This window comes from Cydia amplana, chromosome 6, assembly GCF_948474715.1.
Source record: "Cydia amplana chromosome 6, ilCydAmpl1.1, whole genome shotgun sequence".
Lineage (NCBI taxonomy): Eukaryota > Metazoa > Arthropoda > Insecta > Lepidoptera > Tortricidae > Cydia > Cydia amplana.
The window spans coordinates 15,906,568-15,921,814 of record NC_086074.1 but is presented as its reverse complement, the minus strand read 5'-3'; the positions used below and the strand labels follow the sequence as shown (position 1 = coordinate 15,921,814).

At 35.9% G+C, this 15,247-nt stretch overlaps 1 protein-coding gene across 1 annotated transcript in view; it reads right to left on the bottom strand.

Moving 5' to 3' along the window:
* The window catches only part of LOC134648923 (nitric oxide synthase-like protein), a 107,734-nt gene that overhangs the window by 35,868 nt on the left and 56,619 nt on the right, over positions 1 to 15,247 (bottom strand). The gene's annotated exons all lie outside the window — the stretch shown is intronic.

Genomic DNA, 15,247 nt, shown 5'->3' with positions numbered 1-15,247 from the left:
AAAAACTAAAATGTAGTGATGTGATATATTTTTGGAATCGGCTCAGAAAGCCCTTTCGTTTAATACTACACACGATAGGTTTCTAAACATATTTTTTTAATTCCAGACAAAGAAAAAGATGATGTCATAACTCCTCTTGTTTGTTTTTATTTGTTGGTGCATCGGGTCAAATTGTTTCAAATGTCCTAATGATCAATCGTACCGATTTTTAGACCTTTAACATCGTTTGCAGCGTTTTTTGGCGAACCACTATGGCTACTAGTTAAAGCTTGTGCTATATGTCACGTCTAAAATATGTATAAGTTTTCAGAAAAAAAGTACAACTTTATTTTTATTATTTAAGTAGCAAATTTTGGGTTATTTCTGCTTAGAATGATGAGGACTATTAATTTAAAAATCAAAAATTGAACAAGAGCATGTCGAGCCATGCTCAGTGTAGGGTTCCGTAGTTACCATTCTGTCAGAATAGGCTAAACAGGGGCTATTAGTAAGTTAGTAAGTATCATGTACATATTACAAGAAAAAGGCATTACTTTCGCAGCGCGTTTTACTAAGAAGAGAAGACTTTTTGTAATTACTCAAAAACGGGTAAAGTGATCAAGTTCACTATAGTTTTCGTTTCTTAAGCTCTACGATTTTTTTCATATTTTTTGGACCCATGGTTTAAAAGTTAGTGGGGGGTGACACGTTTATTTTTCTTTCGGAGCGATTATTTAATTTCCAAAAATATTCGCTTTATCAAAAAAAATTGTTGAAGACCCCTATTAGTTTTGAAAGACCTATCCAACGATATCCCATACTGTAGGGTTAAAGCGGAAAAAAAATTACACCCCCACTTTACGCGTAGGCGAGATACTCTAAAAACAACAACGGGTTGCACTCAGGGAGTGCCGGCTGAAGTGAAAACTCAATGACTATTGCAAAATGCACTATGTATAATTGAGGTTAACGCCATCTAGCGTTAGCGTTAATTACTTGAAACCCCTAAGCACATCACTGTTAGTACCCTACTTATATTAATACCAGTTAGAGCGAAACTCACTAGATGGCATTTAAATCAATAAAAAAACTCATTGACATTACATGTAACAGTTTTTTGATCAGCTCACGTGTCTGTCTTACGGTCACGTGACCGTAAGACGGTCACGTGATCGTCTTACGCTGTCTCGAGTTTAGCATTTTTTCCCCACCTGAAAAAGTGCACAGCGCCGCGCGCTAAAGAAGTTTTCACTTCAAAAATATTTTCTAGATTTTATTGTACGACTTTGTCGAAGGTTATTAATTTACATATGTATGCATGCCGCTTACAGCTTTCTAGCACTAACGATCACGTAGCAAAGCCTCGGACAGACGGACAGACAGACAGACGGACATGGCGAAACTATAAGGGCTCCTAGTGTTGACTACGGAACCCTAAAAAGTGTCCCTATCAGTTTTCCATACAAATAAGTCAGTACCTATTATAATTGTGACTGTCCATACAAAATATATCATGTATGTGGAAATGCGTAAAAATTCTTATAAAGACTATGGTATACCTTAGTAAAATCAACGTAGTACAGTCAGCAGCAATAGTTAATAAGCGGGCGAGGTGTTCAAAATGATCTTGGCGCGACTTTATTGTTAAGAGAATCGCGCGTCAAGGTAATTTTGAACAGCTCGCCCGCTCAGCAACTTCTGCTGCTGACTGTACCTAGGATAAAGTACACATTTTTATTTATAAGTATTATATGTATCTTTGACGGTAATTTTAAAAGACAACATTGTATCTTTGTAAGCCCCTCTTTTTAGTGAAATCTAATGTCAATCTGTTAATTAATACATTTCATATATTTCAGATCCAGGTAGGTATTTTATTGAAATAATGCTTGTATTGTGTGTGTGTGTGTGTGTGTTATTTTCTCAAAATGAAATAACGCTACGGTTCATTGCACTTCGATCGACCCGTTCAGTTATCAACATGATTAAATATAGATTTGTTCATACTCCGCGCAAACAAAACCCCTCGTGGTTTCTTATCACGTGCCTTAAACAATATTTGTACTAAGTCATGCATTTCGACTTCGCTCATTATGTTGACTAGTGATCTCTGGTCATATGATTCTCTTGTATAAATATTATTTTTACATTGTTATAGAAAATCTAGAACATCATTGTGGTTGGTCTAATTTTTTGGAATTGTGCATCAGATATTTTTTTAGTTTTTAATTATTTTTGCCGGAAGTTACCTTCATTTATTATCTATACTTACCATATCGTAATATGCAAATAAACATGCGCTTAGGTACACAAAATAAAAATAGGTCACATTTGCCCTATTTCATGTTTTAAAAGTTATCAGTATAATAATAAAAGCGCATAATTTAGCTTTAAGCTCTACGCATTTTTTTTAGATTTTCTCTTCCTTTGTGTTTTAATACGAAAATTTCCAAATAGCTTTCTCATTTTGCCTAAAATTTAGAGTCCCCTATTTTGCTTTGTACGGTTTGTTCGAACTAGCTGTGTAGGAGTAAAAAATGGACTGAGGCAAACAATGAACTCATTTGCCACCCGCCGCTCGTGGAATAGGGTCAGGAAGAAAAGCGGAATAAATACAGACGTTTTCCGAACGTTTCCTCTCCATGTGGAGTAAATATGTGACATTCATCGATATCTGCCTGTTGCATGTAGACGAGTATACGTCACAACAATACTGGCAGGTTTGACATAATATTATTTTAAACTAAATGGTGGACACAATATATTCTTTTTCAAATTCGTATGTTTAGGTACGGTAAAGAAACTAAACAGATTTCCATATGTTTATTTATGTTAATTGTCTTTGATCACTCTTATGTCAGATTTTTAACTATCACGGAATGATGTTGTTCCGAAGATTTGAGAGGCGTGCGCGGAGCCAAAATCAACATGTAAAGGCTCTTTTGACACTTTTAATGAGATGTAAGAACCAATCAGATACTGCCCTTGTCGTGTCATGGGACGCACACAGAGGCAGCACCCGCCAGGGTGTAAGGACTATTGACAGTTGATGGAATCTAAAATAATCTAGAATATTGGGTGAATGCGATGGATTATATTCTTGGCCAAGGGTTAAAAACTGGAAACCTGTCTTACAAAACGGTATACTATTTTATTTCTGGCAAACGATGACTCGTCTCCACAAGACGGGCCTCCACAAAAAGCGATGCAGGATCCAATATTATTACAGTGCTTTTATTAATTTAGACTTCGATCAACACGGAAGGGATGCGGCATTCGCACAATTTCCCCTCTGCCAAGGTACAAGATCAACTGATCTAGCGCGGGTAATAAAATTAGTTGCGCTCGGATTTTTAACTAGACCGAGTCCAGACGCGCGAGTGAACACAGCAGCAGAAAAAATGCCTAATTGCTCGGTTTTTTGTTGTAAAAAAGAGGTCGGGGACATCAAATTTACAAAAAGAAGGTGTTACATTTCAAATGTAATATTTTTTTACATGTCATACATTTAATTACATTTAAACACAATTATTATATTTTAGTCTCATGTAATTGCTGGATTTATCGATTTTGCTCACCCAGTACAAATTGCGGATCGGTCGAGCGACAAATCCGACTTCTCATCTCTTAGAAAACAATAAAATTCTTTGACGAAAATGTGTTAGTGTGCGTGTTGTGACACTTGTGATTCGTCCGTACACAAAAACAGATCGAGGTGTGCAAGATTTCTCTGTGTAGGGTGTCTTTTTCTATGTATTTGTGTCGTCATTGCATTTTGTATGTAAGTGTGTGAGAAGTGCGACTGTGTGCACGTTCCCCCCCGCGAAAAATGGCAGAATGATTTGAATGTCAAGGTATCGCTTGGGCCTATCCCTTCCAACGTGTCGAAAGCCTGTGTTGATCGAAGAATTTAGATGATTTTATCAAATTACGATTACGCATGTTACTATTGTAAGACTGGCACAAGAAAGAAATATTGGCGATTACTCCACCGACAAGAGCAAAGATCTTAGTTACGATGATGATGATGACGATTATGCAAGTACGATTCGTTATTTTTCCGGGAATAATAATATCCCTCTGTTTTGCCTAACCGTACCCGCGGAGATCCCAACCTAAGTGGTCATAAATTTTATCAAAGCTATAAACAACAAATAAAAGTATTTTCCTAAACGATAATTTGTCATAAAACCCTATTTGGGCTTTATTCGCTGTGTACCGAAGTTGTAATGAAATAAAGGTCCATCTTCCTTTTTGTGATTACGACTATGTAAATTGTTTCGCTGTGCCTATGTAAATGGTTTGTGGTGTTTAACGACTGAATCAGAGTTAAATTAGCTGTTACCGTTATACTACCCAATTATGGTCTAGTAATAATAATAACTCCACGGCCAATTCGGCCACGGCGACTGCTATCAACTCCGTTGCTGTCTCTGGCGGTCTACAATGAGTTATGTTCTCATGGAGTCGCGCAAGATGTATGGAGTCGCGCGCGAGAACGCAACTCATGTTAGACCGCCTGGTGTCTGTAGGTACTGCAACTATGACCCGCAGGAAAATTAGTATCAATACCAACTTTCTTGTTGGTGTTGCCTGAAATTTTTCTTTTCTTTATAAAAATAATTTGCCTCAGAAATGTGACAATCAAACAGTACGAGTATACACAACTGAACAAAGAAATTCTAGTTATATTTGGACCATAGTCGCCGCTTTTGGACTATAATATAAGAATATAATCATAATTTTGACGTTGATGCAAATTTATAGTGTAGGTACATAATTGTTATCGTGAAATAAAGAAATCTAAATGTAATCTAATCTGATATTGGTATTTATTTTTCGCAGTTTTAATGCCCTAGTACCTACTTCATTATTATTTTTAATGTCACTAAAATCAATTGTACCTAATCATAAAACTTTTAGGTATACTTCCGGAATCACGAATTATCGACTGTAAATATCTATCAAACGTAGGCTGAGGCGTTATCAGAAGCGTCTAATAATCCCGAGCTCAAAGTTTTTCTATAACTACTTCCTATAAATAGCCACTTAAGGGGAAAGTTCCAACATCCCGTCTGATAATATTACTCTTTCGTAACTGCTTACATACAAAGTTACACCGAGTTTTAATAAAAAATCGGCGAAGAGCATATCGGTGTAGCGTTCCCTAGTTACCATTCTGCCAGAATAGGCTAAACGGGGCCTATTAGTACTTAAGTCATGTACATTACAAGCATAAGGGAGTACCTTCGCAGCGCTTAGTACGTCTTTTTACTAAGAAGTGAACACTTTTTGCAATAACTCAAAAATGGCTAGACCGATCATGGTCGCTATAGTTTTCTTTGAAAGTTTTTATTAATCCTTAGTTTTACGATTTTTTTCATATTGGGGGGCACATGGTGAAACTATAAGGATTCCTAGTTGACTATTAGGAAACCCAAAAAAGTATCGTTAGTCACACTCTAAACTATCCCAATAAACCTCTAAACAGGATTATAAGTATTGTGTAGGTAATGTTGCCAAGGACGCGTCATTCTGAATAACGCTTTGAATGCGATTGAACTTTGCAAATGCTCGGATTCAAGCTACCCGATCCTTTTACGATTGTACCTGTACATAACAATAGGCGCCTATTTCTTAGAACCTTCAGAATTATACGTATACTTATGTGTCGTGATATACGATCTGATAGACAATCTTCTTCATTATAAACAATAACAATATCGATATAATATCATCATTAACAATTGTTAATTTATGCCATGATAGACAAAACATTGCCGAATAAAGTCTAATAGCAGACTAGTCATAAAAACAGCACAAAAACAGCTAAACTGTGGAATAAACTGTCGCCTGCGGTATTTCCGGACGGCTATAACCTTCAAAACTTTAAGAAGAGCTTATTCCCATCTTAAAGACTGGCAACGCATTTGTAGTCCGATTGATGTTGCAGGTGTCCATGGGAGATGGTAATTGCTTACCATCAGACGATTCGTCTGTTCGTTTGCCTCATATATCAAACTTGCATTTCAAAAACTACACTCAATAAAATAAATATTACCTACATAATTTATCGTTCTGAACTTTCATCTCCTGCGATAAACGAGCTTCACTAGCATCACTTTAAGTGTCAAGATAGTTTTTCAAGCTCCAGTGCTCTGTGAGATCCAATTAATATCCGGCAGATATCCCGAAGGTTAGTTACATAAATATTCATCGGAAAAGATTACCATCGATCTTTCTAAGTGTCGCGATTAATGGTGTGCCTAATATTTTCACGGTCTTGTTAAAATGCTTGAGGGAAATGAGATTTTTTACCAAAAGTTTTTAATAAACTGATTGACAAGTAAGTAAGATTTCCAATGACTGGCTACGTGGCAAAATAAAATGGTTAAAATTAATAACTAGTTTTTTTAATCAGTTGGTAGACAACGGAGTCTAAGCAATGTTGAAGTCGAATTGTATATTAGGTAGCAATGAAAAATATATGTACACCTATTGTCTTAAGATTACGTTTGTCTAGGGTTTGCAACCGGATCCGAAATGTTTGAAATTATCCGGATTTGGATTCGGATCCGCGGATATTCCCATACATTTCGGATCCGTCGTGCAAACCCTACGTTTGTCCGATAAGTGTAGAGAGTTTACTTTTTTTTTTATAAGAAATGTAATTTATGTATTAAAATGGTTTAAGAATATTATCACTGTTGGTGTTTTGTTATTGCTCCTTTTATTGAATAACACATTATGAAAATGTGTTCTTTGTTTTTGAGGTCGTGAATGTATTTCTATTTTGTCGCTTATTTCAACCAAATGCGTACGTAAACCACATTTTCCTCATTCATAAACGCTTACCAAAACTAGCAATAATCGCAGGACTTTTCTTTGTAAGCAAGTTTACTGGTTGCTCAAACACTTTTTTCGTGTGCAAGTTCTTCCACGTATTTACCGTATAGGTTTTCGACGCTTAGAATGAGGTCAGAAGCTTGTCCCAGCCGTGACCAGGCCGCGGGTACTAAATGTAGCGTCTTTAGCAAGTAACTAATATATGAAGTTGCTATGTAAAAAAAAAATCTAAGTTTATATTATTCAATCGTAAATTTTACTAATTAAATATTATTCGATCTAACCTTTTAAACTATAGCTATGAGTCCAATTCGAAGTTACCTACATTTGGATGTCTAAATTATGCTATTTCGTTATCATTTGCGTGTGTATGTCTCGTACTTGTTCGTACATGTATTGGTGCGAGTGCGACGCACGGACGAATGGTAACAAAATGAGTGGCTAGCTGGCTAGTATATCTTCTCCCCTTCAAAAAATCGTTAGTCTTCATTGTTTCACGGTTATGAAAATGTTCACTATTTTTCTGCTGACTCCTATTATGCCACTCTTACACTTGATTACTAAACGATAACTCTGGTAATATGCCAATCAAACTTATGGATATTGATAATATTTAGATTTTACCGCCTTATTTTCATAATAAGTATATCATGTTTTTTCCAAGCGCTGAATTTACATTAGGTATATTGCACGGACTGAATTGTGAGTGTTGTCTACTTTCTTAATACTTATTGAGATTTGATATTACTCGTCAAATGATGGTAACATTTTTTATTTAGTACAATTGATAAAATAATGGATCTACCCGATTAATAAAAATTGGGCATCTCTCAGTCCATTAGCATAGATTTAAAAGAGGCAGCACATTGTTGAATTAAATTTGCCACGGCTCACGTATTCCACTTTGTTGGTCAACAGCATTTTATCTACACTCACCATACTATGCAGACGAATTTAATTCATCCAGATTATTCGCACATTGGCAGTCAGGGTATTAATAAGCAATTTCGGGTGCCAAGAGGTGAGATTTGAGATAAGGCACGTATCGCCCTTTCAAGAGCTTGTTCGATGAAAAAATCTTCGCATTACATTGTCTCAAGAAGATAACATCAAGATTGGACCTTTTGTTAAGCGTTAATGTCGCCTAACTATCGGAAAAACTATAAGAAACGACTTGTGTCAATTGAGTGGAAAATGTGTTTGCGTTGTTGCATACAAAATGGCGTCACATTGTTAACGAAGCAAGGTTGTCGACCTTAAGGTGCAGTTCTTTTGAAAATGATTATGAATGTTAATTATCTCTTCTGTTTATCTAATACCTTTAAACGAGCAATTCTTGTTTATTTATTTATTTATTTATATATATATATATATTTCGGGGATCTCGGAAACGGCTCTAACGATTTCGATGAAATTTGGTATATAGGGGTTTTCGGGGGCGAAAAATCGATCTAGCTAGGTCTTATCTGTGGGAAAACGCGCATTTCCGAGTTATTATGTGTTTTCCGAGCGAAGCTCGGTCACCCAGATATTTTATATTTATATTACTAAGTTCAAATTGTTTGATTTATAATAATTGTTGCTAAATGTAATAGGCTTGTGTTTGTACTCGTACTACTTCCAACTGTGTACAAAAGATTAATCTAAATGAATATTTGTATAAAACGAAAAAGCAAACAATGCATTTTATCTCTGCAGCGACTAGTTGAAGCGGGCGTTTTATTTATAAAATATTTAACACAAACATTTATTTAACCTAATATGGTGCGAAGTTAATTCCTTTTTTCACTATGTGTATAAAGTGTTCAATGGTTTTACTATCTATGTTTATTTACAGTTCATTTAACGTGTAACGTTGCACAATGTAACAAAATAATAATAGTTTTATGCCGCCCGTACTGGAAGCGAGGTGGTCCTCGCGATATGGTTAACTATATTAATAGAAGAAAAAATAAACAAGTTCATTTATCGGTCATAATAATACTAACGGTATGAAATGCCCAATGTGAAGTGAACCCTAAATGGCTCAACATTTAAAGGCCGTGACTGTATGACTAAAAAGTATTTAAATAATTCGTGCCACAGGTAGTAGCCATAATTATTGCGCATATTATCTTGGATATTATGGAAGTTCACACCTTGTTTGAAGATAATTGTTGGCAAGTTTGTGTATCTATCTCAAGCCGCTGTGAGCACAAGCTGCTGTTGGTCGTCAGAGCTGAGCTGCTAATCCCATCGCTTACTAAGAGCATATTTATACTCGTATACTCGTTTTATTTTAATCGTATATTTAGGTCAAGTTGCAAGTCTTACGACCTAACATCTCTTGTCTCTTTCGCTTTTCATTTTTTTATTTTATACCACATCAGTGGCAAACAAAACAAGCATACAGCCCGCCTGATGGTAAGCGTTTACCGAACTATGACGCTTGCAAATCCAGGAAAGTCTCATGCGGGTTACAGGGTCGCCACAATTAAAAAAAACCGTCCAAGTGCGAGTCGGACTCGCGCACGGAGGGTTCCGCACCATCAACAAAAAATAGAGCAAAACAAGCAAAAAAACGGTCACCCATCCAAGTACTGACCCCGCCCGACGTTGCTTAACTTCGGTCAAAAATCACGTTTGTTGTATGGGAGGCTCACTCAAATCTTTATTTTATTCTGTTTTTAGTATTTGTTGTTATAGGGGCAACAGAAATACATCATCTGTGAAAATTTCAACTGTCTAGCTATCACGGTTCGTGAGATACAGCCTGGTGACAGACGGACGGACGGACGGACAGCGGAGTCTTAGTAATAGGGTCCCGTTTTTACCCTTTAGGTACGGAACCCTAAAAACATTTCTTTTTTAAAACTCAATATTGTAGTCGCTCGGGAAAATTTCGGCTAGGGAGAAAATATTTATTTGTTACCGTTAATTAGTTTATAATTCATAAAACTGGGCCTCAAACCTCTTAAATTTTATCTTTCTAACAAATATAATGTCAAAATGAGTGATAGGTTTTTGGACTTGACAAACATTTATAAATAATGTCATACATATCCCCGTTTATACATTGTTGCTGTCAATATTTTGATAATACTTACTCTGCTAAATAGTAACATAGTTTTCCCAGGTGTATTGCGGAATAGTTTGTAGCTTTAAATCCAACGTTTCAAATGTTTTGACAAGTTCTAAATTCGTGATGAATTGATCGAGACAGATGCCATTTTTTAACCAGAAATGTCACCGTTGGCAGCTAACAGATCATGTCAAAAACAAATGCAAATCAAATTCATAAGGAGGTATAAGCCTCCAAAAGTATTTGGCACCATGTGTTAAAAACGCGTTGATTTTAAAGTCACACATGTTATACTTATTTTCCCATACAACTGACACGCCAATGATCGGGTAGCAAAGGAAATAATATGTATCGTACACGGCCAGCCCCGAACTGAACCGAAAGCACAATTTGCGTGCCATTGCGGAGCCACAGCAGTGCAGTGCAGCTGTGCACCGCAAGTAGATTGACTGCGGTCAGAGCGTAGCTTTGCACACAAATTCTTTAAAACTAAACAATGTTGTAAGCGGGCTTTTAGCATAAATCTTTCTGAACTTTTGGATTTGTTCTTTTATTTGTCTTAAAAAATACGTAACACTGACTGGCTGAAACCAATTAGTTTTATCTGGATGTTGTAGTTACTAGTTATTTAATGATGTAATTTTCATTACAACAAATGCAAAAGGGATTAATGCCTTAAAGATTATTGCAATTTGTTTATTAATAAATGATAAGAAATGTTTTAGCTATCGCCAAATTGTGAGCGTGAAATCAATTTCGGAACCAAGCAATGTTTCGTGGTATTATCATGCCGCGATCAAAAAGGGATTAGAAATAACAGATTTCCATACACTTACGTCAAAATCAATATGGATTGACAGCTATCTCAATCCCTTTCTAATCGCGATTCAGTAATAATACAGTCTGTGGTCAATAGAACTAGAGTGTTCGTTTTTGAGTTATACAGCATTTTAGTATGGAACACTAGATACCCCAGTGGCCTGAGCAGTGCGATATAACCAGAACTTACGTGGGCTTGAGTTCAACAAAACATAAGTAAACAAATGTTATTAAACCTCATAACGGCGCTATCGGTGCATCCGTTTATAGCCTGAAATTATACAACGGGTGTTTGACTAAGATAGGCGTATTGACAGTGTTCAGGCATTGGCATTAGAAACAAATAAGTAGGTATTGTTTGTTGTGAGATTTGACCGTGTTGTAATATAACCCATTTATCCACGGAAATATTTTTTTTTTTTAATTAAGAGTAACCATTTTTAATAATTAGCTACGGACTATAATAATTAGCTACGTATAATACTTTTTACTTTATGGTACTGTGAAAAGGCTGTTTTATAGAATTGATGTCAATGATTTCTGAGTATCAAGGGATCGTTGTGACAGGATTTACCTCGTGAAATTGGGCCCGACATTAAACAAACGCCAATACTCAGTTTATTCGTAGTACCTACATGCAATCTTCAACATCATTTTTACACACGTCACAATAATTACTTAGCCCAGAAAAAAAGGCTAAATAAATATTTATTTGGTGCATACTGTATACTGTATAAGTGTGTAAATATGATAGCCGCAAAATTCTGAATGGTAAATACATATTTTACGTAATCGGACATCATGTGAGTTAGTACCTAACGTCTCATTTTGACCTGAGAATGGTGTTGACAAAATATATGTTTTGTTTTTAATTTTTACCTACTTTACTACTATGTGATTATTACATTACTTATATACTTTATGATTATAATTATTAAAAGCTTTCAAATTATACTCAATAAGGGGAGGCTCGTGCATAAGGCACTTACCTCTTTTCGTCACCCTATTCTAATCGTAATTACGCCGACTGACTCTCTTGAGCCGTCAGCAGTAGCCATTAATGAACGAGAAATAATTACACACGCCACCCATTAGTCAGCATTACGCGCGATACGCCTCCGAATGTGCCGGCACGTCTAATGTATTTCATCACTGCAGCGGGGGCGTATTATGTGTCGCGATCGGTGACAGTTGAAGATGAGTTTCAACGTTGAATGCTGGAGCGGCATTGAAACTTTGCAAGTTCAGCTTAATTTGGTTGCGTTTTGACATGTCTTGCAGTATAATAATATATCTAGCTTGAAAGCTATGAGCGTTTAAACAAGACGTACCTAATTTAAACTTTTGAAATGTTTGGATGACCATTCTCTTTAAATCTGAAATCAGAAATTATTTGCATTGATATAGTATAGGGAAGTTACCTACATAAAAACATAATTATGTATTATGCATTTCACTTATAAGTGCTTATACAGTTGCAAGGTCAGATGGGAAGACGATACATTAAAATTTTAATTTAGTTTAAGATTTTTGCTTTTCGTCAAGGAAAATATGGTTTTAAGGCGATTGCAAAGCCTGGAAATCATCACAGAGTAAGCCTTTAAACTGATTGTTTTTTACTGACGAAAACGCTAGTCTTGTTATCTTGTGAGAAAAATAAAATCCCGTTTTAGTAAAACCAGGTAAACTTACATTCCATAGCGTAATTATGGAACAACCAATTTAGCTAGGACCCTATATGGCGTAACAATCCTGTTTGGTGACTATACCAGTATTAACACATTCAATGCCGAAAACCCGACTATCGGGTATTTTATGATTTCGTTTCCAGGCCGAACGACCCGATAGTCGGGATCGTGGTACTACAGCTTTATATGAAAAAAAAAAATTGTGGCATGGCGCGAATGTCTTGTTTGGCTGGGTGGCAATTTTCAGTCCATAGCATTTACCGATACGTAATGCGGCAGGTCCTTGTTACGCAAACATGTGAAGTGATAATGTAAGGCCCCGCGTACGGTAAGTGCCGTTTAAAGTTACACCGTTTTGTAATTAAGTCGCGAAGTGTCGGGGGCTGGGCGGTGAAATGACATGATTGCTAAAATTAGATAAGTGATTTAGGGGACCTTTTTCTTGGGAGCGTTGAACTTTTAAATTTGTAGGTACAATTTCAATTAAGTAACTAAATATTGCATACTTTTTGTATTAGTTGTAAGAAGTAACAAAATGATCTGCACACTTATCGGTTTTGAGTAACGTTCTTGCTGGCAATTTTTGCTGATGACTGTACCCAATAAATTTCAAATTTCAGAAGTTTGATATAGATAAAAGTTTTATCGGACAAACGAGTACTTTCACCGTTTGATGATTCGTTTTATCTTACCGCCAGAACAGGAACGGATTTGGTGGTTTTGGAATGATTATTTTTAATGAGGAAATCCAAAAACAGCACAGATGTTGAGTTATGTTAATTATAGTCAATAATTGAACTTCAACAATATTGTTTTTGCTTGCTTTCTGCCGCACAATATTATGTACTTGTTGTTGCTCAATATAGTGACCCTGAAGTCCAACGTAGTATTTTATGCAACCGTTGTTTAAGAGAGGTCAAAAAAGGTGAGTGGCGTGAGTAACAATTTGAGGCGAAGCCGAAAATTGTTAATAAAGACGCTACGAGTATTTTTTGACTCAGTTAAACAACGTTGCATACAATGCTTTTTCTACGACCAAGCACTTACTTTGAAATAAAATTGTAAATTTAACAAATATTTTTAATTCAAGAAGTAGCAAAAATGGAGGGTACTGGCGGGAAAAGAATGAATGAATGAATGAAATTTAAAAAAAAAACATGTCTATGGTCCACTTATTTGTCAGAGATGAGATTTAAAATAAAGTTGGCAACACTGTATTTCATTCAATATTTTTTAAGTGGACATTACACGAAGTATCGTAAAATCGCCAAAAAGATACTGCGTGTATGCACAAATTCTTTTTTGAGGAATAGACTAAAGACTTGTCGTGACAACTATAAGGTAGGGTTTTAAAGGTGTGTGCACGACCCTTTAAATGACAAATAAAAGTACGGGAGTAGAAAATAAGACATTTCAATATTGCCAATGCATGCCAACTTCGTGTTTGTGTGTGGGGGCGTATTGGCGAAATGACTGGCGGGGGAACTACAAGCGAAAATCATGGTCGACGTAGCAAATTAATATATGATTAATAATTATGAACTTTCGATAGTGAGGCTTCTACTAATCTTACTTGTTTTCTTACACCCACGTCCCATTTTTCTTAACTTTTTTATGTTATAGAAGGCAAACGAGAATATAGAACGAATCGCCAGATGGTAAGCAAATACCGTCACTTATGGACTGAATGGGTGTACGCTCTTTTCTTATACAGGTTTGAAAGTCGTGCGGAAATCATTGAGGTATATAACAAGAGACGACATCTCGAACAATGTTAATAAAGACGCCACGAGTATTTTTTGACTCAGTTAAACAACGTTGCATACAATACTTTTTCTACGACCAAACATTTACTTTTAAAACTAAATAATAGTAAATCAACAGTTATTCCATTGCTTACCGGTGAAATGTTATTCCATCCCTTTTATTATATTTTCTTGTGCTATTGTTGCAACTTTTTAACACGCACGAAGGCATTTTTTAATTTTCTGTACATGTGTGGCATCTCGTCAGTGGTCGGTGACGTACTAAAAGCAAAGAAGTGCATGCTCTTCTCTGAGGTGCGGAAACATTTTGTTCGAGATGCCGTCTCTTGTTATATACCTCAATGGCGGAAATACGGAAAATATTATGAGGAAACAAGTGCTCTTCTCCTCTGTGGCAGTTTTATAAAAAAATATGATAGAAACGCTCTATCGAACCTAAAGAAAATTATATTGTTACCTCATTCCAATAAGAATCCATTATTTCAATTTCATTATTTTTATTTTCCTTCAGATTTGCAATTTTTAAGCGCCGCCAACAGAGTTATTCCAGTATTCAATTCGTAGGAAATTACTGTTCCATTTGTGAACCATTAGCGCAAGTTTGCGGACCACAATCAAATATACCTGCAGCTTTGTAGACAAATGGACTGAGGCTTAGGGTTACTGCATCTAGAATATTAGTGCTTACTGCAGTTTGCTAAGTATGGTTTTGGTACTTCTTTTGAAATGTTAGTTAAAGAGATACCAAAATATGACGGTCTTAAAGACATACCTAAGTATACACTGAAATTTAAACAACTGTGCTCGAAACTAGCAACAATACCGTGGTCTGTGATTGAAAATATGCAGAGATCTTCTGTTAATTTATTTATAACATTTGTTTCTTATAAATTATATATCACTACATAGTATAAAACAAAGTCGCTTCCCGCTGTCTGTCTGTCTGTATGTATGCTTAGATCTTTAAAACTACGCAACGGATTGTGATGCGGTTTTTAATAGATAGAGTGATTCAAGAGGAAGTTTAATGTATAATTTGTTAACCCGTGCGAAGCCGGGGCGGGTCGCTAGTATACTTATAAATGTTT